This window comes from Bos taurus, chromosome X, assembly GCF_002263795.3.
Source record: "Bos taurus isolate L1 Dominette 01449 registration number 42190680 breed Hereford chromosome X, ARS-UCD2.0, whole genome shotgun sequence".
Taxonomy (NCBI): Eukaryota; Metazoa; Chordata; class Mammalia; order Artiodactyla; family Bovidae; genus Bos; species Bos taurus.
The window spans coordinates 5,791,960-5,817,996 of record NC_037357.1 but is presented as its reverse complement, the minus strand read 5'-3'; the positions used below and the strand labels follow the sequence as shown (position 1 = coordinate 5,817,996).

The following is a 26,037-nucleotide window of genomic DNA, read 5'->3' as shown; positions in this document are numbered from 1 at the left end:
ATGTCAAGATCCAACAAGCAGGCCACCATCAACCCAGGATGCCCTAGGCCCAAAGTCCCACCCATTAGCATGCCAAAATCAGCTACAGGACCCCCACCCTACACCAAAGCCTCACCTATCAGCAGGCTGACACTAGTTCCAGGACCCCTAGCCCCACAGTCAGCCACCCTAGCATCTGGCTCTGCACCAGCCAGCAGTAGCCTTAGGACCCAACCAGGATTCTGTAGCCAGCTGTTTCATGGCCTAGCCCATCAGTGGGCCAGCACCAGGACTTAGATGCCCCTGACTATGGGACTAGCCATGCCAGGACCTGACCTGGCCCACCAATGGTCAGCAACCTCCACACAAAGCAGAGCCTAGCAACCAACCACACTGGGATCCAACCATATCTACCAGTACACCAACAGTAGTCAGCCCACCATAACAGAAAGACCCATGCAGCCCTCGTAAAGGGCATCCCAAGAGCATATGGCTCTAGTGACGAGAAGGGAGTATTCACCTGAGACCCATAAGATGTTTCCTACCAAATGCCACTTTCCCAAGATTGGGAAACATAATGAAGTTACCAAATACATAGAAATAAAAACAGAGAAGTAGGCAAATGAGACAACAGAGGAATTTGTTACACAGTGAAATAAAACGAAACCCCAGAAAAACAACTAAGTGGAAATAAGCAATGTAACTGATAAGTAATTTAAAGTAATAATCATAAAGATGTTGAAATAACTTGGGAGAATGTATAGACAGAGTGAGAAGTTAGAAGTTTTTAAAAGAGTTAGAAAATATAAAGAAAAGCAGAACAGATATGAAGAACAAAATAACTGAAATAAAATATACATAGAAAGAATCAACAGTAGATTAGATGATACAGAGGAATGGATCAGTGAACAGGAAGACAGAGCAGTGGCAATCACTCAAACTGACCAGAAAAAAAGAAAAATAAGAGGACAGTTTGAGACCTCTGAGACAACATAAAGCATATTAACATTTACATTATAGGGGTCTCAGGAGAAGAGAGAAAGGAGCAGAGAATGTATTTGAAGACATAATAGCTGAAAAACTTCCTTCCCTAAACTGGGAAATGAAACAGACATCCAGATCCAAAAAACAAAGGATCAACCCAAAGAGGACCACACTAACACCAACTGTAATGATACAGCAAAAATGAAAGATAAAAAGAGTATTAAAAGTAGCAAAGGAAAAAGAAAAAGTTCTGTACAAGAGAACTACCATAAGGCTATCAGTTCACTTTTTAGCAAAAACTTCAGGCCAGAAGGAAGTAGCACAATATATTTAAAGTTGTAAAGGAGAAAAAAGTCTACTACCAAAAATACTCTACCCAGCAAGGCTTTCATTCATTTTGGAAGGAAAGATCAAAAGTTTTACAGACAAGCCAAAGTTAAGAGTTCAACATCATAAAACCAGCTTTATAAGAAATGTTAAAGGAACATCTCCAAGTTGAAAAGAAAATGCCACAACTAGAAATATGAAAATCACATAAGGAAAAATCTCAGTGGTAAAGGAAAATATACAGTAAGTACAGTAAATCAACCATTTATAAAGCAATAAGAAGGTTAAAAGACAAAAGTAGTAAAGTCATATATATGATCAATGAGTACTTAAGGGATATGCAATACAAAAGGATGTAAAATATGTCAAAAACATTAAATGGGGTAGAAGTAAAAATGAATGGTTGTTAAATAAAATACATTTCAACTTAAACTAACAACTTAAAATAATCATGTATATATAGAGATAAAAAGATAACTATAGACAGATACACAGATGTATAAAGATTGTTACATATAAACCTCATGGTAACAAATGAAAAATCTTTAACAGATACACACAAAAAAGGGAAAGGAATCCAAATATAACACTAAAGATAGTCATTAAGTCACAAAGGAAAATAGCAAAAGAAGAAGGAACAAAAACAAACTATAAAACAACCCAAAAATGATTTTAAAATGGCAGTAAGTAAATACCTATCATAACAACTTTAAAAGTAGGTGGACCAAATGATTGAATGGACACAAAAGCAAAACCCATCTATGTCTGTTTATAAGTCACTCACTGCAGATCTAAAGACACACACAAACTGCAAGGAAGAGGATGGAAAAAGCTATTCCATGCAAATGGCAATAAAAAGAAAGCTGGGGTGGCAATGCTTATATCAGACAATACAGAACTTAAAATTGTAAAAAGATCATAAAGATGAGAGTAAAAATAAATGAAATAAATGAGGCAAAAAACAACAATAGAAAAGATCAATGAAACTAAGAGCTGGTTCTTTGAAAAGAAAAACACAGTTGACAAACATTTAGCTAAACTCATCAAGAAAAAAAATAAGAGAGCTCAAATCAATATCAAAAGTGAAAAAGTAGAAGTTACAACCATCATCACAGAAATACAAAGATTCACAATAAGAGAATACTACGAACAATTATGTGCCAAAAAATGGGCAGCCAAGCAGAAACAGAAAAATTCTGAGAAATGAAAATCTCCCAAGACCAAATCAAGAAAGATAGAAAATACGAACAAACCAATTACTAATAATGAAACTGAATCACTAATTTTTTAAAAATACCAACAATCACAAGTCCAGGATCAGACAGCTTAACATGTGAATTTTACCAAACATTTAGGGAAGAGCCAACACCAGTCTTTTCCAAACTATTCAAAAAACCTGGAGAGGAAAGAGTGCTTCTGAACTCATTCTATGACGCCAGCATCACCTCAATACCAAAATCAGACAAAGATATGAAAAAAAGAAAATTACATACCAGTATCATTGATGAACATAGCTGCAAAAATTATCAACAAAATATTAGCAAAACAAATTCAAGAATACACTAAAAAGGTCATACACCATGATGAAGTCAGATTTATCCCAGGGACGCAAGAATGGCTCAACATCCACAATTCAATCAATGTAATACACAACATTAACAAACTGAATTTAAAAAATCACATGACCATCTCAATAGGTGCAGAAAAAGCTATTGAAAAATTTCAATACACATTTATAATAAAACTCTTAACAAAGTGGGTATACAAGGAGCATACTTGAACATAATAAAGGCCATATATGATAAATACATAGCTAGCATCATAGTTAATAGTGAAAAGCTAAAATCATTTCCTCTAAGATAAGGAACAATACATTCTTGTGGGCATCTGCCCACTCTCATCACTTAAATTCTACAAAGTATTAGAATTCCTAGCCACAGCAGTCAGAGAAGAAATAAAAGGGATTCAAAGTGGAAAGAAAGTAAAACTGTCACTGCTTGCCAATGACATGATGCTATCCAAAGAAAATCCTGAAGACTCACCCAAAAAGTACTAGAAATGGTCAATGAATTCAATACAGCTGCAGGATATAAAATTAATATGCAGAAATATGTTGTGCTTCTATTCACTAATAAGGAACTAGCAGAAAGTGAAATTAACAAAACAACCCCATTTAAAACCTCCTAAAAAATAAAATACCTGGGAGTAAATCTAAAAAAATAAAAGACTTGTACTAGGAAAACTATAAAACAATGAAAAAAGAAATTAAAGATGACAAAAATGAAAAAATATACCATGTTCTTGGGTCAGAAGAATTAATATTGTTAAAATGACCATACTATCCTATGCAACTACAGATTCAATGCAAGCCCTATCAAGATACCCATGACATTTTTCACAGAACTAGAAGGAAGAATTCAGAAATTTGGATGGACACACAAAATACCCTGAATAGCCAAACAACCTTAAGAAAGAAGAACAAAACTGGACTTATCATGCTCCCTGATTCCAAACTATATTACAAAGCTATAGTAATCAAAACAGTTTGAGACTGACACAAAAACGAATGCATAGAACGGAACAAGAAACAGAGCCCAGAAATTAATCCACACTTACGTGGGTTATTAATCTATGACAAGGGTTATTAATCTGTGACAAAGATAGCAAGAATACACATGGGGAAAACACAGCTTCTTAAATAAATGGTGTTTGGAAAATGGGACAGGCATATGCAAAATAATCAAACTGGACTACTCTCTCACACCATTCACAAAAATAAGTTAAAAATGGATTCAAGACTTAAATATAAGACCTGACACCATAAAACTTTTAGACAAAACATAGACAGTATATTGTTTGACAATAATCTTAGTAAAAATTTTGAACATGTATCCTCAGGCAAAGGAAATAAAAAACAAACAAATAAATGAGACTGAATCAAGCTTAAAAGGTTTTAAACAGTGAAGAAAACTATCAGCAAAATGAAAACACATTATTGACTGGGGGATTTTTGCAGAAACTAATGCCTGTGGCTGACAATATGTTTTGAAAATGAATATTGAAATGCCTCCAGTCAATAATGTTCAGATAACAAAAGATGTATTAATACACCTCTGCTCAATAAGTAGTTAACAGAAGATATTTGCAAATGATACATCCAACAAGAGGTTAATATCCAAAATACTAAAGGACTCATACAACTCAACATAAAAAAAATATGATTTTAAAATGGGCAGATGATCTCAATAGATATTTTTCCAAAGGAGACATACAGATGGCCAGTAGGAACAGGAAAAGATGCTCAACTTCACTAATCATCAGGGAAATGCAAATCAAAACCAAAATGAGAAATGACCTCAGCACCTGTCAGAATGGGTTATTAAAAAGACAGCACATGGAACGATGCTCAGTGTTACGTGGCAGCCTGGATGGGAGGGGGGTTTGAGGGAGAATGCATGCATGTATTTGCACGGCTGAGTCCCTTCACTGTTCACCTGAAACTATCACAACACTGTTAAGACTATACCCCAATACAAAATAGAAAGTTTAAATAACAAAAAATTAATAAATAAAAACAACTCTTAGTCATCTTCCAAAAAAAAAAAAAAAGACAACAAATAATAAATGTTGACAAGGATGTGGAGAAAAGGGAATCCTAGTGCACGGTTGGTGGGAATATAAACTGCCCCAGCAACTATGGAAAGCAGTATAGAGTTCTCAAAAGATTAAAAAGAACTCTACTATATGATCCAGCGATTCCACTTCTGGTTATTTATCCAAAGAAAATGAAAACACTAATTAAAAAAGATATATGCACCCCTATGTTCACAGCAGCATTATTTCCAAGAGCCAAGATATGAAAACAACCTAAGTGTCCATCAATATGTGAGTGGATAAAGACATGTATACATACATATACACACATATACACACAGTGGAATGTGACAGCCACATTTTTTAAAGGATGAAATCTCTTTATTTGTAACAACATGGAGGTATATAACAGGTATTATGCTAAGTGAAATAAGTCAGACAAAGGAAGACAAATACTGTATGACTTCACATTTAGGTGGAATCTAAAAAACCAAAACAAAACAAATTAACACATATAACAAAACAGAAACAGAGTTACAGATACAGAGAACAAACAAGTGATTGCCAGAGCAGTGAGCTGGCAGGAAGAAAGAAATAGGTGATGGAGATTAAGAGGTAAAATTTTACAATTACAAATAAATGAGTCATGGGTATAAAATGTACAGTGTGAAAAATACTGTAACTATGTAATATCTTTGTATGCTGACATATTGTAACTAGGCTTATAGTGGTGATCATTTTAAAATGTATAGAAATATCAAATCATATGTTGTGTAACAAGAACTAACAATGTTGTAGGTGTTATACTTCAAAAATAAACAAACATGGAAAATTGTTACTAGGGGTTGGGGAGGTAGGGGGAATGAATGTAGCCAAAAGGTACAAACTTCCAGTTAGAAGATAAATAAGTACTAGGGATATAATGTACAACATGACAAATACAATTAACACTGCTGTATGTTATATATGAAAGTTAATAGAATAAATCCTAAGAGTTCTCATCACAAGGAAGTTTTTTTTTTCTTTAATTTTGTATCTATATGAAATGATGGATGTTCACTAAATATATTGTGATAATCATTTTATGATATAAGTCAAACCATTTTGCTGTATACCTTAAAGTTATACAGTGCTGTATATTAATGACATCTCAAAATTTAAAGGAAAAAAATGAAAGGCCAAAAAATAATACATGTAATTTCTTTAAAATAAAATTTTAAAAATGACTTTTTGGGACTTAATTCAACCTCAGCTACTTAAAGCTATACACAATTGCCAACCCATGAAGAGCCCCTAGCCCTTGGTGGAACTCCTTTTCTTTTGGGGGGATATTTGCATTTTGAATATTTGCTGTTTTACAAGGTGAATAGTCACTTATGAAGTAAACAGTCATTTATAAGCTACATTTTAACAATCTGAAAATTGGAGCTTACAAAATAAATTACAGTGGAGATATTAAGAAGCTGGGGAAAACCTAACACTCTCTAAGAGCTTAAAAAAAAGGCTTTGTCCTTTCTTGAATGATCTTCTAAATAAATAGTTGCTACTGTTTAACATCAGGAGACACATTACAGTTAAAGAAGCCCAATACCTGCATTGAACTGATAACACACATCTCTATAACTTAGGGGGAAAAGTAATAAGTATGGCTGTGGAGCCTTATTTCCGCCGTCTCTTTTGGGGAAGATAACTTTTTACGCAAACTCATTTTTCATTTCCACCACATTGTCTTCCTTTTCCAAACAGGATATAAAATGATTTCACAGGCACCTCTGGAAATGAGCACTGAGAAAAGCTTCCCCTCACACAAAAGCCTACCCACCTCTTGAAAGATTCTAAAATTAGAGAAGCATTCTCTTTCACAAAAATGGAAGCGATGCAGCTAACCTACTTTGCACAATTCTTCAAGGCAGGCATAACTACATTTCCTCAGCTTCCTTGAGCTATGACATTCTGAAAAATACTTCAGGCCACCAAACATCTAATTGGGCCCTTGGAAAGACCATTTTCTCGCTATGAATGTTAGGCCTTTGAATGATTCTCCCTTTCAGGAGTTCCTTATCAGAAGGTAGTGGATTCCGTTCCCTCAACATGCTGGCATGTACACTGCCAGCTATGTCTTTGGAAATTGAGAGTTGTCTTTGCCTCTTTCAAATGGGTCATTTTCAATTTCTCTAGGCTGCATTTAAGTTACATCCAAGAATTTGGCTGGAGAGGCAGCACTCTGACCTAGGAGTTACAGACGGGAGTTCTAGTCCCAAGTCCTCTGTTTATAACCATATAGTCATGAAGAGTAGTTTAATACTTCTGAGTTTCCTCAACTATAAATAAAGACAATGGAAACAATAACAAACAGCACAAGGTAATTTTAAGGATCAAGTGAGATCATGTGATAATGTTACATTTGCCAAAAGTACCCACAGTTTACAGGAAGTTCTTTCACATGCATTAGTTCATTTAATTTTGCAGGAGCACTTTGAAAATGATAAATTGTATGTTAGGCATTGTGACAATCACATGCATCAAATTTCTCTCAAATCAACCAGGCCCAAAATCCATAGTAAACATCTTTAAATGTTCATTGAAATCATTTCAATTCATATATAACCCATTTGTTGTGCTTTCATTCCTTCTATTGTTATTTTTTTCTTCTAACATATTTTGGGAAGGTAAAAACCGTACCATTCTGTCAGAAGAAAGCTACATAAAAATAACTCCAGCTTAAACAGCTCAGATTCTAACTTATTCATTTATTTATTTTCTTTTCTTCTTTTTTTTTCCCCTTTTTTTAATTATTATTCTTTTTCTTTTTTTCAGTTAAGTCGCTCAGTCTTGTCCGACTCTTTGCGACCCCATGAACTGCAGCACGCAGGGCCTCCCTGTCCATCACCAACTCCCGGAGTTCACTCAAACACACATCCATTGAGTCGGTGATGCCATCCAGCCATCTCATCCTCTGTCGTCCCCTTCTCCTCCTGCCCCCAATTCTTCCCAGGATCAGAGTCTTTTCCAATAAGTCAACTCTTCACATGAGGTGGCCAAAGTACTGGAGTTTCAGCTTTAGCATCATTCCTTCCAAAGAACACCCAGGGCTGATCTCCTTTAGAATGGACTGGTTAGATCTCCTTGCCATCCAAGGGACTCTCAAGACTCTTCTCCAACACCACAGTTCAAAAGCATCAATTCTTAGGTGCTCAGCTTTCTTCACAGTCCAACTCTCGCATCCATACATGACCACTGGAAAAACCATAGCCTTGACTAGACAGACCTTTGTTAGCAAAGTAATGTCTCTGCTTTTGAATATGCTATCTAGGTTGGTCATAACTTTCCTTCCAAGGAGTAAGCGTCTTTTAATTTCATGGCTGCAGTCACCATCTGCAGTGATTTTGGAGCCCAAAAAAATAAAGCCTGACACTGTTTCCACTGTTTCCCCATCTATTTCCCATGAAGTGATGGGACCAGATGCCATGATCTTCGTTTTCTGAATGTTGAGCCTTAAACCAACTTTTTCACTCTCCTCTTTCACTTTCATCAAGAGGCTTTTGAGTTCCTCTTCACTCTCTGCCATAAGGGTGGTGTCATCTGCATATCTGAGGTTATTGATATTCTCCTGGCAATCTTGATTCCAGCTTGTGCTTCTTCCAGCCCAGCGTTTCTCATGATGTACTCTGCATATAAGTTAAATAAGCAGAGGACAATATATAGCCTTGGCGTACTCCTTTTCCTATTTGGAACCAGTCTGTTGTTCCATATCCAGTTCTAACTGTTGCTTCCTCACCTGTATATAGGTTTCTCAAGAGGCAGGTCAGGTGGTCTGGTTATTCCCATCTCCTTCAGAATTTTCCACAGTTTATTGTGATCCACACAGTCAAAGGCTTTGGCATAGTCAATAAAGCAGAAATAGATATTTTTTCTGGAACTCTCTTGCTTTTTCAATGATCCAGCGGATGTTGGCAATTTGATCTCTGGTTCCTCTGTCTTTTCTAAAACCATCTTGAACATCTGGAAGTTCACGGTTCATGTATTGCTGAAGCCTGGCTTGGAGAATTTTGAGCATTACTTTACTAGCATATTAGATGAGTGCAATTTATTTTAATTGGAGGCTAATTACTTTACAATGTTGTGTCAGTTTTGCCATACGTTGACATGAACCTGCCACAGGTGTACATATCTTCCCCATCCAGAACACCCCTCCCACCTCCCTCCCAATACCATCCCTCTGGGTGATCCCAGTGTACCAGCCCCAAGCATCCTGTATCATGCCTCGAACCTGGACTGGCTATTTGTTTCATATATGATATTATACCTGTTTCAATGCCATTCTCCCAAATCATCCCACTGTCTCCCTCTCTCTCAGAGTCCAAAAAGACTGTTCTATACATCTGTGTTTCTTTTGCTGTCTCGCATACAGGGTTATCATTACCATCTTTCTAAATTCCATATATATTTAGTATACTGTATTGGTGTTTTTCTTTCTGCTTACTTCACTCTGCATAATAGGCTGCTGTTTCATCCACCTCATTAGAACTGATTCAAATGTATTCTTTTTAATGGCTTAGTAATACTCCATCGTGTATATGTACCACAGCTTTCTTATCCATTCATCTGTTGATGGACATCTAGGTTGCTTCCATGTCCTGGCTATTATAAACAGTGCTGCGATGAACATTGGCGTACACGTGTCTCTTTCGATTCTGGTTTCCTCGGTGTGTATGCCCAGCAGTGGGATTGCTGGGTCATATGGCAGTTCTATTTCCAGTTTTTTAAGGAATCTCCACACTGTTCTCCATAGTGGCTGTACTAGTTTGCATTCCCACCAACAGTGTAAGAAGGTTCCCTTTTCTGCACACCCTCTCCAGCATTTATTGCTTGTAGACTTTTGGATAGCAGCCATTCTGACTGGTGTGGGTGGCTTGTCAAGGTTTCCTGGTTAGCGAAGCTTGTGTCGGTGTTCTGGTGGGTGGAGCTGGATTTCTTCTCTCTAGAGTGCAGTGAAGTATCCTGTAATGATTTTTGATATATCAATGCGTTTGGTGTGACTTTGGGCAGCCTGTATATTGAAGCTCATGGCTATGTTCCTGTGTTGCTGGAGAATTAATTTGCATGGTATGTCTTGTTCTGGAACTTGTTGGCCCTTGGGTGGTGCTTGATTTCAGTGTAGATATGGAGGCATTTGATGAGCTCCTATCGATAAATGTTCCCTGGAGTCAGGAGTTCTCTGGTGTTCTCAGGATTTGGACATAAGCCTCCTGCCTCTGGTTTTCAGTTTTATTCTTACAGTAGCCTCAAGACTTCTCCATCTCCTTTCGAAGAGAATGGGCTGCCTTTCTGGATGCCTGATGTCCTCTGCCAGCATTCAGAAGTTGTTTTGTGGAATTTGCTCAGCGTTCAAATGTTCTTTTGATGAATTTCTGGGGGAGAAAGTGGTCTCCCCGTCCTATTCCTCTGCCATCTTAGGACCGCCCCCCTATTATTTTTAAATTATAGTGTATAAGCAGGCTTTATACTGTGACTTATTGAAGAGTGTGTTTCAAACAATGTAAGCATGAACCCACCTCATTGCTTAAGTAAGAACAGTATTCAAAGTTATAATACTAATAGTCTTATATCAATAAATACATTTGAAAAATGTGGCATTACTGTTGCTCCCCAAATGTTTTTATTTCTCTACTTTTCCACCTTTCCAGCACATAACTGGATTGCTTTCCTTACACACACATACATCTAACTAGTTTTGGTCAACAATGCACAAGTGAAAATGGTATGTGTCACTTCTGGGTGCATGCTTTAAGAGCCAGTGCATATTGCATCATATACTCTTTCCCTCTGTTGAGATGACCAACAATCCTAGAGATGACAGATACTCTGTCAACCTGGGTCCTGCAATGATGATGACATGCAACCAAAACTATGTAGCAAAAACAAGGAAAGAACTTTTGTGATTTTAGGCCATAAGATTCAGAGTTTCCTCCTGCAATACGATGATCCATACTAAATCATATAGACTAAATGATTACAAATTCAGGCTCTGAAGTCAAAAAGATCAAGTTTAACTTCAGATGTATAATCTTACATTATGGAACCTCACTTAACTTAATTTTGTCATTTGTAAACTGGGCAAAAACAATATTTACCTCATTGGGTTCTTTCCAGAATTAAATGAAGTAATACATATATGTCTATGAAAAGTGTCTAGCACAAAGTATGTCCTCAGTCGATGTTCATCATGTGATTATCATCTAATCCTATAAGGTGAAAGGGACTTGCTGTGCCCATTTTGAAGATTAGAGAATAGCGGCCAACAAAAAATATGTTTCTCTTGCATGAGGTCATAGAATTCATTACTGGCACAATTATACCTAAAATAGGAATCTCCTAATGCCTAGCCCAACTGTTCGATTTTAAGAGTTAGCATATCTCCTGATTTTAGAATATCTGTTTTAAGGCAGTGGTTCATATCTGAGGATTCCTAACACCCAGGAACCTGTACAGTAGTAATAAAAATCTGTGATTTCTTTTACTACTTCCAACAGCCTAATATGTAATTTCCCCCACAAAAGACTAACAAAACAAAATTAACAAAAGCATCAAGTTTCTCATCTTTAACAGCAATTATATCAGCTCAGCTCAGAAACAAAGTAAAATGAAGGCAATGGTAACACAAAACCTTTACAAACACCAAAATGTATAACAGAAGGTTTTATAATTGTCAAAAGTAGGGCACAAATGTGAATTTGGTAAGTTAATGAGGGATACATGTTGTTATAAACATATTATCCATAAGACAACTGCATATTAGTTACCCAGAAGACATAAAGGCTTTTCCTGCTACTAAAGACAGGGGAAAAAAAAACAGTATACTTTAATAAAGAGACACTAGATAGTGTAGTAAATCTTCCCAAACCACTATTCCATGGACTTGTTACATCAAAATCACCATGAGTAACTGTTAACAATACAAATTCCCAGGCAGTACTTCAGATCAGTAGTTTACAAACGCCTCAGATGATTCTTTTGTGCAATCAGACCTTGGAAACACTTCTGTAGTGTATAATATTCTCAGTAGTATCCAGCAGTAAATACAATGAATTTCACCAGCTGCTTTTCACAGTGGTCTTCAATGTAAACAAATGAGAGAGAAAACTAAAGCACGCTGTGTGAAACAATTAGCCAAAGCTTGGGAACTAAGTGCACAGCTTTCCAACAATCTGGCCTGATCCAGGAGTAAAACATACAGCAAAGCCCAGAAAAATATTTATTCAGAGAAACTCAAAATTTGGCATAAAATTTCAGTGAGTAAACAGACTTCCTGAAGACAGTTCCTGTTGAGCTTCAGATAAAGCTATCTGCTCTAAACTACTGCTTTTCAAACTTTAATGTGCATATAAAGCACCCAGGAATTCCTGTTAAAATACAGATTCTGATACCATAGGTATGGAATGGGTCCTGAGAGCCTCCATTTTTTCCCTAAGTTCTCAGCTGATGCTGATGGACCTCCGGATATTCTAGGACTGATCCTGAAGAACTGTGTATCTTTCAAACAATCCTCCATGAATATATGTTGTACCATTTAGCTTTCATAAAAATGTTGAAGTTAACATTCTCAGGCAAAAAGCTGGAACTCAGCTATCTGTGTTTCCATCCCAAAAGAAATATCTGGGTTAACTTTTTAGTGCCTGCCTACATAGCAGAAAAAGACTTTTCAGAGAAACAAGAGCATTTTTAAAATATGTACTGAATAAGTTGGAATTCCACGGTTTCTCCTTCCCTGAGCCAGAGTAGCTATGGGCACTTAAGTACTTAATACACCATTCCATTTACACAGCCAGTCATTCCTTTACAAAGGGTGGTCCTATAGGGTTCTCAAAGCATTTACATTGCCTACCTGTTATCATGCCTATTTTAGCCACTATCCAATCAGATAGCAGTGTACACTTTAACTTCATTTCTCTGTAGTTACTACTTTTTTTAGTAGCTTCTTTTTTTTTTTTTTTTAGTAGTTACTATTTTTTTAGTAGCTTTCCATGGATTTTTTTTCAAAGCTCAAGTAAAATATGTGGAGAATAGTTAATTCTACATTCTTTTTCACCAGCCAACAACCTAGTGGAAATATTCTACAGAAATGTACTTATCGCTTGATCCCACTAGTTTGGGGTTCATTTGTTTGGATTATATCAGATGCACAAAAACAGGTCGTCAATCACAACACACTATCATGGTTGGTCCATGCATGGTACTCTTATTTACTTATTATTTTAATAATATTATAAGCTAATGATCCCATTAAACCAATTTAGGAACTAGAACATTGCCAATAGCCTACACTAACCTGCTCCTCCCCATCCCATTCTCCTGTCTCACCCTCAGAGATAACCACCGTCCTAAATTTTATGATTATGTTTACCAAGTTTTTTCTTTAATTTTATCTCATGTATGTGTATGTTTGTGTGTAATTCACCTAAGCTATATGATATTTGATTTTGCTTGGATGTGTACATTATAGAAAGGGGAATGATACTGTATAGGGTACCTTTGGGAACTTGCATCTTTTACTCCAACTTATGCTATTAAGATTTATCCAGGCTATTGCATGCTGTAGTTCATTGACTTTCAAAGCTTTATAATATTCCGTCATGTCAATATATCACAATTTACCCATTCTCCTGTTGATAAGGATTTGGATAACCTCCAGTTTATTACTACTATATTAAATGTTGCTAAGAGTATTTGTGGACATTACTGCTGGTTTCCAGTAGCTAATGTTTCTCTTGGGTAATGGTGATGCAGGCAGGGAGGTGGGAAGGGGAAAACCTGGTAAGAAGAGGGAGATGGTCTGGGCATGAGGTAGGAATAGGACTCGGTAGGTCTAAGTAACTGGTGACTAAGGCAGGCACAGGATGAAGAGACAAGGAAGTCATAGGGACAAGAGGCAGAACAGAAGGAAGGGAGGGAACCAAAAGCTGAAATAAGGCAGAGGGACAAGTATGATAAAGAGGAAGTTGAGCAGGAAAGAGACAGGGCAGCTTTTCCTGAAAAGCTCTCAGATAAAATGCTGGGTTCAGTGTTCTGCATTCTTTCTTTGCTGGATTCCATTATGACTTAGATTCCATTAAAAGAGAGTCCAAGATTCCATGACATTTTGTCTTGGAAAATAACTTTGACATTTGAGTATAGCTTTCTTATAAATTAAGAAACAAAGGTCCAAAAGGACTAGCCAAAGGTACCTAACAATCAGGGGCACAGTTTGGAGACAACACAATTAAGAGCTCATAAAAATAATCCCAGGATGACCAGGCAATGGATCAAGGTGCAGCTCTCCCCAGGGTGTAGAGGGGGCTCCTCTTGAAATTAGGGCCACCCTAGATAGAGGCAATAAATAATGACCACTCTTTATCCATGAAAGGCACTTTCTATTCCTGTCTTTAAAAAACTGAGACTTCAAAACCATAAATATATTATGCCTTGCTCTATATATATCCTTTCCAGAATCTACAGTTTCTCTCTAGAATATTTGATCGTCTTTCATTGCATTAATCCCTAGGTCATGTTTTTTGATGATACTGTAAAGATCAGTAAAACTGATAAACTTCCAGCAAGACTAACAGTAAAAAAGAAAAAAAAAAACATAAATTCTCATATCAAAAGTAAAAGAGGGGCTAATACTATAGGTCTTACAAACATTAATGGGCTTCCCTGGTGACTCAGTCAGTAAAGAATCTGCCTGTAATGCAGGAGACCTGGGATCAATCCCTGGATCAGGAAGATCCTCTGGAGAAGGGAATGGCAACCCACTCCAGTATTCTTGCCTGGAGAATTCCATAGACAGAGGAGCCTGGTGGGCTACAGTCCATGGGGTCACAAATACTCAGACACAACTGACCAATTAACACTTTCACAAACATTGAAAGTATAACAAAGCTATACTACAAACAGCTCTATGTACCTAAATTTGTCGTCTTGGATAAAACAAACCAATTCCTCAAAAATGACAAACTGTCAAAACTCACTCAAGAAGAGAGAAATCTAAATAGTCATATAATTAAATAAAATGATTATATAGTTTTAAAACTTGTCCAAAAATGGTTTCTCTAGGCCCAGAAGATTTCACTGGAAATTAAACAGTTAAAGAAATAATGCCAATCTACATAACCTTTCTACAGAAAACAGAGGAGGTAGTAATGCTTCCCAACTCATTTTATGAGGCAACATTAACCTGATATCAAAACCAGATAATAGTACAAGAAAGTAAAACTACAGACTAATACCCCTCATGATTCATGTAAAAATCCACAAAGTATTAGCAAATTGAATCAGGCAATAGTTAAAAATAATACCATATAAACAAATGGGGTTTATACCAGGAATGCAACTCTGGTTCAATATTCTCAAATTAACCAATGCAATCCAACATATTAAACGATTTTTTAAAAATCGCATTATTATATCAATGGGTACAGAAAAAGCACTTGATAAAATTCAATATTAATACATGATTTAAAAACTCAGCAAATTAGGAACAGAAGGAAATTTCTTCAACTTGATAAAGGGCATCCACAAAATTTATAGCTAACATTGTACCTAATGGAGAGAGACTAAATGCATTTCCTCTAGTATTACTATTCTTAGTGCAATAAGGAAAATAAATAAAATGCATATCAATTAGAAAAGAAGAAATTAAATGATCCTTATTTGCTAACATGCTGCCTAAGTAGAAAATGGCAAATAATCTAAAAACAAATAACCAAAAAAAAACTTCCTACTACAAATCTGTAAGTTTAATAGTGTAAAATAAAAAGACAATACACAAAAATCAACATTTGTATACATTAGCAATATAAAATTGGAAACTGAAATTCCATCTCCCAAAAAAATTAACATCAATTAAAACACCTACAGAACATGAGACACTTTAAATACAAACCCAATAAAATATGTACAGGATATTTATGCTGAAAATGACAAAATTTTAATGAAAAGAAAAATCAACAAAGACCTAAATAAGTGGAGAGACATAGTGCTCTCATGGATTCAAAGACTCAATAAAATTTAGATGTTAATTCTCCTCTACATAATAAATTTAATGCAGTTTCTTTAGAAATTTTGTAGGTATTGACAAATTGATTCTAAAATTTATATGGAAAAGGAAAAAAAAGGAGCAAAAAATATTTTGAAAAAAGAACAAAGTTGGAAGACTCACACAACCCAAATTTTAAAAGTACTGTAACACTGTAGTAATCAAGATTGTCAAAAGGAAAAACAAATAGATCAATGGAATAGAACAAACAGGCCAGAATTAGATCCAAACACATATATTAAACTGATTTTTAGCAAAGGTGAAAGTGCTATGTAATGGAGAAAATAGTCTTTTTGAGAAAACAAAATGGTGCTGTATTAGCTATTTGTACACCCAGGTTCCTAACAGTATTGTTAACAGTACGCAAAGAGTGATGGAACCAAAGTGACCATCAACAGAAAAAGTGATAAGCAAATTTGGTATACACATATATTATTCAGCCTTAAAAAGGAAGAAAAGTCTGGCATATGCTACAATACAGATGAACTTTGAGGGTATTATGCTAAATAAGTCAGACAAAAAGACACATACTATATAATTACACTTATATAAGATACCTACCGGAGAAGGCAATGGCACCCCACTCCAGTACTCTTGCCTGGAAAATCCCATGGATGGAGGAGCCTGGTGGGCTGCAGTCCATGGAGTCGCTAAGGGTTGGACACGACTGAGCGACTTCCCTTTCACTTTTCACTTTCATGCATTGGAGAAGGAAATGGCAACCCACTCCAGTGTTCTTGCCTGAAGAATCTCAGGGACGGGGGAGCCTGGTGGGCTGCCATCTATGGGGTCACACAGAGTCAGACACGACTGAATTGACTTAGTAGCAAGTTATCTACAGTAGTCAAAAGCAGAAGAAAAAAAAAGTGTATTAAAAAGCAGAGACATTACTTTGCCAACAAAGGTCTGTCCAGTAAAAGCTATGGTTTTTCCAGTAGTCATGTAGGGATGTGAGAGTTGGACCATAAAGAAAGCTGAGTGCCAAAGAATTGATGTTTTTGAACTGTAGTGTTGGAGAAAACTCTTGAGAGTCCCTTGGACTGCAAAGAGATTCAACCAGTTCAGCCTAAAGGAAATCAGTCCTGAATATTCATTGGAAAAACTTATGTTGAAGCTGAAACTCCAATACTTTGGCCACCTGATGCAAAGAACTGACTCACTGGAAAAGCCCCTGATGCTGGGAAAGATGGAAGGTGGAAGGAGAAGGGGATGACAGAGGATGAGATGGTTGGATGGCATCACTGACTCAGTGGAGATGAGTTTGAGTAAACTCCAGGAGTTGGCTATGGATAGGGAGGCCTGGCATGCTGCAGTCCATGTGGTCGCAAAGAGTCGGACATGACTGAGCAACTGAACTCAAAGCAGTAGTCAAATTTATGGAAACAGTAAAATGGTGGTTAGCAGGGGCTGGAGGAGAGAAAAATGGGGAAATGTTCTTTACTGGGTATAGAATTTCAGATTTACAAGATGAAAACATTCTAGAGATTGGTTATACACAACATGAAAATATTTAACACTTCTGAAAATATTTAACACTACTAGAAATGGTAATGCTTCCCTGGTGGCTCAGTGACAAAGAACCCACTTGCCAATGCAGGAGACAAGGGTTTGATCCCTGGGTCAGGAAGATCCCTTGGAGAAAGAAATGGCAATTCACTCCAGTATTCTCATGGACAGAAGAGCCTGGCAGACTATAGTCCATAGGGTGGCAAGAGTCAAGCACAACTTACCAACTAAACCACCAACAGAAATCGTAAAATAATAAATTTTATGTTATGATTTTTACCACAATTTTTAAATTTAAATTTTTTAAAATAAAAAATTGTGCCAGAAAAACCACTAGTAGACTAGTGGTTTTCTGGAGCAGGGTTAGGGATAACAGAGATTAACAGTAAATGTGAATGAAAGATTCTCTTGGAGTGATGAAAATGTTCTAAAATATTCATAGCAATTGTTGCAGAACTTGGTAAATTTATTTTTGAATCATGACTGATTTGTAAACTTTAAAAGGGTTAATTATATGCAAAATATGTTTCCATAAAGTTCTTATTAAAATAAATAATTCAGGAACACTATTAATAAGCAATATCTGCTTTATTATAAATTATCCTTAGATTATGATACCAAAAGCATGATTTATAATAGAAAAAAAAGGACAAAATGGACTTTATGATATTTACCACCTCCCAGAGTAATGGAAATAAAAGCAAAAATAAACAAATGGGACCTAATTAAAATTAAAAGCTTTTGCACAATGAAGGAAAATATAAGCAAGGTGAAAAGACAGCCTTCAGAATGGGAGAAAATAATAGCAAACAAAGCAACAGACAAAGAATTAATCTCAATATTATACAAGCAGCTCATGCACCTCAATTCCAGAAAAATAAACGACCCAATCAAAAAATGGACCACAGAACTAAATAGACATTTCTCCACAGAAGACATACAGATGGCTAACAAACACATGAAAAGATGCTCAACATCACTCATTATCAGAGAAATGCAAATTAAAACCACAGTGAGGTACCATCTCATGCTGGTCAGAATGGCTGCTATCCAAAAGTCTACAAGCAATAAATGCTGGAGAGGGTGTGGAGAAAAGGGAACCTTTTTTCACTGTTGGTGGGAATGCAGACTAGTACAGCCACTATGGAGAATAGTGTGGAGATTCCTTAAAAAATTGGAAATAGAACCCCCATATGACCCAGCAATCCCACTGCTGGGCATACACACGGAGGAAACCGGAATTGAAAGAGACACATGTACCCCAATGTTCACAGCAGCACTGTTTATAATAGCCAGGACATGGAAGCAATCTACATGTCCATCAGCAGATGAATGAATATGAAAGCTGTGATACATATACACAATGGAATATGATTCAGCTATTAAAAAGAATGCATTTGAATCAGTTCTAATGAGGTGGATGAAACTGTAGCCTATTATACAGAGTGAAGTAAGTCAGAAAGAAAAACACCAGCGCAGTATACTAACGCATATATATGGAATTTAGAAATATGGTAACAATGACCCTATACGCAAGACAGCAAAAGAGACACAAATGTAAAGAACAGACTTTTGGACTCTGTGGGAGAAGGCGAGGGTAGAATGCTTTGAGAGAATAGCATTGAAACATGTATATTACCATACATAAAATAGATCGCCAGTCCAAGTTCAATGCATGAGACAGGGCACTCAGGGCCAGTGCACTGGGATGACCCTGAGGGATGGGACGGGGAGGGAGGTGGGAGGGATGTTCAGGATGGGGGACACATGGCTGATTCATGACAAGGTATGGCAAAAATCACTACAATATTGTAAAGTAATTAGCCTTCAATTAAAATTTATTAATTTTTAAAAAAAGAAAAAGAAAAGCTACAAACATGAAGATGTATGCAAATCACACAGCCAACAAGACATGTTCATAATGTATAAAGAACTCTCAAAGCTCAACAGTAAGAAAACAAATAATCCAATTTTAAAACATACAAAGAACCTGACCATATACAAATGGAAAAAAATAGACAGATGTTAAACATCATTAGCCATAGGGAAATGCAAATTGAAACAATGACAAGATACCACTACATACCTATTATAACACCTGAATAAAAAACAATACCAAGAGTTTATGAGGATGCAAGAAACTACAACTCTCATATACTGCTCATGGGATCATATACACTGGCAAATGATTTGGCCATTTGTTACAAAATTAACCATAAAGTCTATCATAATGATACAGCAATCCCACCCCTGGGTATTTACTCTAAAGAAAATTGGTATTCACACTAAACTCTCCACAGAATATTTCTTGAGATTCTGTTCATAACTGCCCAAAACTGGAAGCAATCCAAATGACCATTAACGAGTCAATGGATAAACAAACTGTGGTAAATCCATATAATGGACTATTACTTGGCAATAATAAAGAATGAACATATCACAACATGGATAAATCTCCAGAGAACTGCTGAGTGAAAGAAGCCAGTCTTAAAAAGGTTACATACTGTATGTATGTTCCAAACTGTGGAAAATTCTTAAAGAGATGAGAATACCAGACTACCTTACCCCCCTCCTGAGAAACCTGTATGCAGTTCAAGAAGCAACAGTTAGAACAATACATGGGAAAATGGACTGGTTCCAAAGTGAGAAAGGAGTACATCAAGGATGTATATTGTCACCCTGCCTATTTAATTTCTATGCAGAGTACATCTTGCCAAATGCTGGCCTGCATAAAGCACAAGCTGGAATCAAGATTTCTGGGAGAAATATCAATAATCTCAGATATGCAGATGACACCACCCTTATGGCAGGAAGCAAAGAAGACTAAAGAGCCTCTTGATGAAAGTGAAAGAGGAGAATGAAAAAGTTGGCTTAAAACTCAACATTCAGAAAACTAAGATTATGGCATCTGGTCCCATCACTTCATGGCAAATACATGGGGAAATAATGGAAACAGTGAGAAACTTTATTTTCTTGGGCTCCAAAACTACTGCAGATGGTGACTGCAACAATGAAATTAAAAGTTGCTTCTCCTTGAAATGGACAGGGAGGCCTGGTGTGCTGTGATTCATGGGGTCGCAAAGAGTCGGACATGACTGACAGACTGATCTGATCTGATCTGATGATTGGATTCTGAGTCAGCAGCTTATATTATTTACTAATACCTTGTGCTTATTTATATCTATCTGGGCTCTGTCTTGTGTGTATTATTTACATTTCACAATGTAATTCTATTGTGCTCCTCCAATTACATATTTCATTAAATCACATAATAACCAGTAAAAAAAAAAAAAAAAAAAAAAAGCTATGACAAACCTAAACAGCATATAAAGGAGCAGAGACATTACTTTGCTGACAAAGGTTTGAACAGTCAAGGCTATTGTTTTTCCAGTGGTCATGTATGGATGTGAGAGTTGGACCATAAAGAAGGCTGAGTGCCAAAGAATTGATGGTTTTGAACTGTGGTGCTGGAGAAGACTCTTGAGAGTCCCTTGGACAGCAAGGAGATCAAACCAATCAATCCTAAAGAAAATCAACCCTGAATATTCACTGGAAGGGCTGATGCTGAAGCTCCAATACTTTGGCCAACTTATGTGAATAGCCCAATTGTTAGAAAAGCCCCTGTTGCTGGGAAAGATTGAAGGTGGGAGAAGGGGACAACAGAGGATGAGATGGTTGGATGTCATCACCAACTCAATGGACATGAGTTTGAGCAAGCTCCAGGAGATAGTAAAGGATAGGGAAGCCTGGTGTGCTGCAGTCTGTGGGGTCACAGAGAGTCTGAGATGACTGAATGACTGAACAACAATTGTATAATTTCATGAATATGACATTCTGGAAAAAAAAAAACTATAGTGATAGAAAACTGATCAGTTGTTTACACAGCGAATAGAGGTTAGAAGTGAGTAGAGGGTTTAACTCAAATGGAACAGCATAAGGGAGCTTTCAGAGGAGAGGGAACTATTCTGTATCTTCATTGTGGTGGTAGTTTTGTGATTCTATGTGTGTGTAAGAACTCAAAAATGCACACCAAATAAGACAACTGCACTGTATGATAATTTTTTTTTAATTTCAATAAGTATTTATTGAGTGCCTGTTACACGTAAGATTTTGTTTCATATACTTGGGACACATCAGAGGATAAAACAACAGTCCCTGCCATCACGGAGCTTACAGTCTAGCATTTACAACGATTTCACCTGGATGCAGTCACCCTGGGCAAGTCACTGGGCCTCTGTCTTCAGCCACCTGATGCAGGAGTAAGGAGGCCCAGCTCACACATGGGTAACTGACCAGCTGTGCTGGAGATGCCAAACAGGGCACCTACTCCCAGCCCACCATCCACACAGTCAACAAGACTGAAAGCTGGCTTTTAATAATAAAGTAGAGGAGGAGAGGGCACAGGGACTGGAGTCGGTAGTCTGCTAGGCTGCTGCCTCAGGGCCTGGGCTGGCTACATGAACTGCTACTGCTGCTGCTGCTGCTGCTGCTGCTTCTTGGTGGCTGCCTTGCTGGCAAGGTCCTTGGCATTCTCCGTAGCTGCCACTGCCATCTCCTTGGCCTTCTCCTTGGCTTCCTTGGCTGTTTCACCAAGGGTTTTGGGAGGAGCCTCACCTTGCAGCTTGGCCAAGATGTATTCAAAACCTTTCATAGTCATGGTCATGTTGCTTTTGAACCATGCAAGACCAAATTCCTGAACATCTCTGGAGATGCCAAATAAGCCAGAGGAGACCCAGGTTTCCTGGCAGATTTCAGTCCAGCCACTGTTGTCAGAGTTCACACAGTAAACACATCATTCCTCCACCACCATCAGCTGGGTATGGTTGATGTTCCAGATGAAGGTGGCCATGGTTTGGTTTCATGGGTCCACAATAGAATCTTCCAGGATGTACACTGAGTGAGCAACACTGGCAAGAAACAGTTGCTCAGCCCAGCGGGGCATCCTATTCATCTTGGTCAGGAGTCCTCGGACAGGAGCTTCTGGTCAGAGGTCACCTCTCGGTGCACTATGTCTTGCATCAAGGCATGTTTACTACAGGGATTTGGGACCACTGCCAGAAGGCAGCAAACACTTGCTCCCACGAACTCCAGAGCATGCTCTGGCCCAAGAAATACTCCACCATCATCCTGGCCGGGGCGGGCTCAGTGCCGGGGCAGCATTAGGTGTGTGGCGCCCTGGGGGCATGTGGAGGCCAGGCTGGAGCTCAACGCTCGGCCACCAGGCTAGCAGCAACTCAGTTGCTATAGCGCTGCACCCAACCAGCCACCGCCACCGCTGCCATGAGGGATAACTTTGAAAATAGAATGAAAAACTAATCCTGATTCAAGGAGGTTAAATGATAAATTTTATGTTATGCATTTTATCTCAATTTAAAAAAATCAATGCATCAATCAATCCTAGTTCAATCACTTTCAGTTCTCTGACCCCGGGTAACTTGACTTCATTTTATCTGTACATAAAATGTGAATAATAAAACTGCCTACCTCATAATCTTATCATGAGAATTAGATACAAATTTTATATAATATGCTTGCCATATGACAAGGGTTCAGTAAATGTTATTAATTTTACCCTGTAGATAATTTCTCCCTTTTGAATCCATCCTAAACAAGTCCTTGAGAATATTTTTATTAATATATATGCACCTTCATTTTTTTTATCCCTCCACAAGGTGTTGTCTATTCAGCAAACAGGTGGACCCCCAGGAGAGACTCAAATTCCTACTAATGAGTCCTTCAATCAATTTCCAGCCATGGTCCATAAGAATTTGTCCCATTCCCAGGGCATCATGCTTACACTAAGCCTCCTCTTCTGGAGACAGAGTCTTTTACACCAGGCAGTCCTGCCATCACCCCTGTATCCCAGGTATATTCCCCTCTCTAAAAAAGTTACCACTGATGTTTCACTATAACCTTAACAGAGAGGGATTCTAGATTCACCAGTGGAGAATAACAAGAGCAAAGCAACGAAATGAATAGAAAGGTAGGATATTAGACATATTTTTCCAACTTCACAGTTGGTCAAGGACCAACTATTTCAGCCCATTTTTCTTTAACAATCCCCTCACCCAAATTGAGACATGGAATTTATCCCAGTCCACCCTATCATCTAGGAAAATCTTCGAAAAAAGTGAAACACTGGGTCTAGCTACTGGGTTTGATATTGGATGCAACATTTGTGCAGGCCACAGCTCTGACAAATCTGTTCTATGCAACAAATTATTATTTACTCTGTTCATCATTATCCTGCACTCTGTCTCATTTGCAACAACATGTTTCAGATGCTATTTGCTCCATAATGTCCCACTGAGAAACAAGGCATGCATCATGCCCCCAACAGTAGCTCCCAGAGCATACAGTTGCCAGCATCAGAACCCATCATAAAGAAAAGAAATTTCCATCTCCCGCCCCCTCATGATCAAACTGGGGCTTCAGCCCACACAGATCTGTCACTCTGAGAAGGCTCCCCAGTCACAGCATCATCTTTGCCAAGGAAGAACAGAGAAAATTTCATCTCAGACCTACACAAAGTTAACTTTTCTATTCTAGCCTGTATTTTAGCAGCACTGTCTTCTTAGAACAATTATCTCAAAAGTACAAACTCAGTTTTCACCTAAAGTGGAAAACTGATTTGGAAAAGGAGTGTCCTGGACTAAGTTCACACCAGATCCTAAAATCATATTGCAAAAGAACCAAACCGTAGAATGGTGGAACACAGAATGTAAGATTTGGCATAATCAAAAAAAAAAAGGGGGGGGGGGAAACAAAATCTCCTTTGACAGGCCCCCTCCTGAACTTGTCATCTGAGATGAAAAAGAAATATTCTTTGAAAAAGAATTAAATATGGGGTTTCTATCATGCCATTCTGCTATCCCAAAATAGTAGCACTAACACTGATTCACAAACATACGCTGCAATCAAAACCTTAACCCATGCTCTCAGCATCAGTTCAAAGGTCCTCCCTTTCAGGAAGCTTCTTTAAGCAGCCTGACCCGTATCTCATTTTCTGTCCCAATCTCCCTAGCATAAGTTTATAACTGTGTTGTGTGCTGCGCAGTCATGGTGGGAAAAAACGTAAGGTTTCCCTTCCCAATTAAATGGTAGGCTCAAGAGCAAGGAGTTTGTTTATAACATCCCTGTCAGTAGGTGATTCTCAAATGCTTGCTGCTCAACTATAAAACACTGAAGGGAAGTCGTTCAGTCATGTCCGACCCTCAGCGACCCCATGGACTGCAGCCCACCAGGTTCCTCCGTCTGTGGGATTTTCCAGGCAAGAGTGCTGGAGTGGGATGCCATTGCCTTCTCCGATAAAACACTGAAGTGCTAAGGAAACTTAAGCAACCCTGGCTCCCACTGGGTCTACAGAGACTCACATACAGAGGGCCACCCATGAAACCATTTCAGTGTTGAGAAGACGGTACCTACCAACAATCTATACAATCCAGAAAGCTGTTTGTTGCTATCATATTAATGAAAAATTGTCCCAAATGCTCAATACCAAACATTTAAATATGGAGATTCATGTACTCACAGGGAGATAGAGGCAATGCAGCCCATTGAAATGCTTAAAGGAGATCTGTGCTGGAGGAGGCAGAATGTGGGTTGGAAATCTTGCCTTGCTTATTATGCATTTTTTCACTGCTCATATCCACAAATGTAACATTTTGCAAGTAACAGAGTTCAAAGGCCAGTATTACCTCAGGTCCAACAGACTAAAAGTGGGTGTTCCTCTATGTTTTGGGGAAGAAAAAGTTCCAGTGGCACAAATTCATCTGCAAGTCTTGTGTCAATGCCAAGACTGTAGTACAAGTATAACAGGAACAGGGGAAGGTGCCTGGACTGGGAAAGCCAAAGCAAGGGATGTATATATACAGGGCAAAGTATAGGTATGAGCAAGGCAGGTAAACCAAAAGCAGGAGGTCACAGTGGACGAGGGCAGAAGTCGGACAGGTCATGAGGAGTCTGGAAACACATGGGTACCAGACAGCGAGGCAAGAATTGACTTGACCAATTAAAGTAAATACAATGGATGTGGAGGCAGAGTCCCAGTTATGCCACAGGTTGTATCTCCAACAGCCTAAACTCCTTTATCTATGAAACAGGGACAGTTAAACCTACCTAACTGCCTACCTCACATGCAGTCATAGGGAGCAAAGGAGATAAAGCACATCTGAACATGCCTGCTAAATTCTAAATCACTGTTCAAATGTAGGTGACTGCTGTGATGAGATCATTTTGTGGACAAGGAGAAGTATGTGGCACTACCGGACTGGTAAGCCCAGTAGTGAGCCCAGAACTTGCATCATAGACCACAGAAATGCAAAAATAGATCACAGCAGCAGAGAGAAGATTCCTAGAGTAGCAACAACAAAGAGGCCATGAAACTAACATCCTTCCACTGCAGGAAGTATCTTACATAAGCTAAGGCAGGACACAAAGAAAAGGCAAGACTTTCTCTTCCCTCTTAACAGAATAAAAGTAATATCATGCATTTTTGAGCACCTACTGTGGACCCATATGGGATTGCAGGAGGAAGGGGAGGAGACCCATGAGGGAGTGGGCTGACCTGTTCC

At 37.9% G+C, this 26,037-nt stretch overlaps 1 pseudogene; it reads right to left on the bottom strand.

Annotated features, from left to right (window-relative positions):
- Positions 1-20,759: 20,759 nt before the first annotated feature.
- On the bottom strand, positions 20,760-24,165 carry LOC112445093 (PRELI domain-containing protein 1, mitochondrial-like; annotated as a pseudogene).
- Between the last annotated feature and the right edge of the window lie 1,872 nt (positions 24,166-26,037).